Consider the following 2631-nt stretch of genomic DNA (forward strand, 5'->3'; position numbering starts at 1 on the left):
TCCCGAACACAGAAAAAGGCAATGGATGGGGAAAGTACTTTGCGCTAGATGTGCCCCGACCATCCAAGGGTCGTTCCCAAAGCTGAGAAGGGATGGACCTGGAAGGATCAGCAGGCCATGGAGCAGCTCACCCAAGCCTAGTGATCTTTTGGCCCACAGATATTAGAAGCAGCTCGTCCACTCCTCCTACTCAGGGGCAGGAATTGAGCTTGCGAGGCTATGTGCTCTTCCAGCCCTCTCCTCCCCTGCCCACCCCCAAACCCACACCCTGGCACACTGTGACCCCTCCTGGCTTTTTATTGAATAAAATGATTCTGTATATGTGTGTGTGTATTCTATGTGTATATAATATAGTATGTATTATATATGCATTATATATAATGTATACTATATATGATATATAGATTTTATATATAATGTATATACACACACGACGTGTGTACATATAATGTATATACATTACATGTACTGTATATAGACACATACATGAGCCTATGTCTTGGTATGAGTGTATAATGTATGAGTGTGTACGTGTGGGTCTGTGTATGTGACTGTGTGTGAGTGCCTGTATGTGTATGTGAATGCATGTGTATTTAATTATGATTTTTTTTTTATGCATAAGTGTGCGTGCGAATGCAGTAACCTTAACCTTGCAGTTGTCTTGTTTGCAAAAGGCAGTCTATTCTAGGGTAATGCAAGTCTAGCATTCAACTGAGGGGATTCCTGTAAACCAACCTCTACCTTCGTCCCTGGATAACTGTGGCTTCATACTCACACAGCCACACTTGCACACACAGTGACACAGATTTTTCAGCAACCATTCTCTCGGCAAAAGAAGAATGTTTGTGTGGAGAGAGGAGCCCTTAAATGAACAGTTGCAACATATGCCCTGGCTACTACATGCCATGGCTACTATTCTGGTTTTGTTTTACATCCAAAACATCAAGCAAAATGGGGAAGAAGGGGAAAGTGTTCACACATAACACACTTCTAATTATCTGAATCTGAAGTTGCCTGTTTTCATAGAGGGCAGACTGCCTTCTGGAGTTTAGGGTTATAAGAAAATGTCTTTCCAGGATTGGATCCATTTCTTTGAGAATACCATAAGAAATTACAAGTTGTCCAAGTGTCCATCAAATGGGAACTGGTTAAATTAATCACAGTTTATCGTATAATGGAATTTCATAAAGCCATTAAAAAGGACAAGGTGACTTCTATGAACTGACATGCCCACATGGCAAGCTGTGGATAAGCGAAAGTGTTAAATGGAAAAAAAACAACAGGTGGTAGAGCAAAATGTGTAGTATAAACCCACTTTTGTTTTTTAAAAACATAAATATAGGTATAGATAAAAGTATAGGTATAGATATATCACTATATGCCTTCTGAGTGGATAAGCATGGAACAGACTGGAAGGGCACACGCTAAACTGTTAATGCTGGTTACCTCTAGACAACAGGATCGGGAAATGGTGAAACATTTGGGAAGGGAGACATTTCATTTACTAATTTCAACATTTTGGTATTGTTTGATACTTTACAAAAAGTATGGAGAGTAGAAGATAGTATGTCTGTAGGTGTTATTACAGGAGGCATCCGAACAACAGATATTCCAAGACGCCTTGTGTGTGACCACCTGTTTTCAGAATCATGATGAGGTACGTGAGGAAGACCCATCATTGCTAATGAATGAGCGGGAGGAGAAGAGGTTGATCCTCAGAGCTGCGTCCTCTCTGGAGGAAGTGATATGTGTCTTCTAAACCGAGAAACATGACCCCATCAGCAGGCGCAGATAGTAAAGTGGCAAGGCCCCCCTACCCTCCAAGGCAGTGCATGCATTTGTAGCTTTCCCTTTGGTGAGTTGTTTTCACTGATCACAACTGTTCTTGAAATGCTGAATTGCAATTATGCAAATATCTATTATATGTTTAAAACATTTGTCTTACCAACCGTGTTTGGGGGGGTATGTAAGGTATTTAGATTCCAGGAATATCAATAATCAAAAAAGGGCATTGTTTTCTGCTATATAACTTTAATAGTAAAGATAAATACAGTATTTGAAAGTTCGCCTGAAATAATCAGGTTTCAAATATATATTGTAAACCCTCTGTTTGAAGCCAACTTTTGGATGATCCACCCCCAACTTCTCATCCCAGGTTAGCTTCCCCAGGGCTAGCAACTCCTCCCACTATTCAGTAAAGCTACACTTTGGAAAATAAACTAATTTTTAAATAGGATCAATAAAATTCCTTTAGATTGGTAAGCGATCTATTTAAACAAACACATGTTCTGAAAGCAAATATAAGTATGGATGAAATTAGCCCCTGTTTTTGAGGGCTCGTTGTCTATAGCTCTTTCTCTCATGGACTAGAGCTATAGCAGTAGGTTCCTGTTGTGAGCATAGGAACTCTAAATCCTCAACTCACTTAGAGAGTATAAAGCCCCTTCATTGGATGACCATTTCATTCAGTCATGACTTTGCATCGAAACATTTCCTATTACATGGTTTGCGGAGGGGTTGATCCCTCATCACATGAAAATAGCCCAATTATTCAAATATTCTAAGTGGTCAAATAAACAGAGTCATTTCCATAGTAGATCTTAGGACTCATATATTTAAGGAGAAATGTTT

Source organism: Neomonachus schauinslandi, chromosome 1 (genome assembly GCF_002201575.2).
Source record: "Neomonachus schauinslandi chromosome 1, ASM220157v2, whole genome shotgun sequence".
Classification (NCBI taxonomy): domain Eukaryota; kingdom Metazoa; phylum Chordata; class Mammalia; order Carnivora; family Phocidae; genus Neomonachus; species Neomonachus schauinslandi.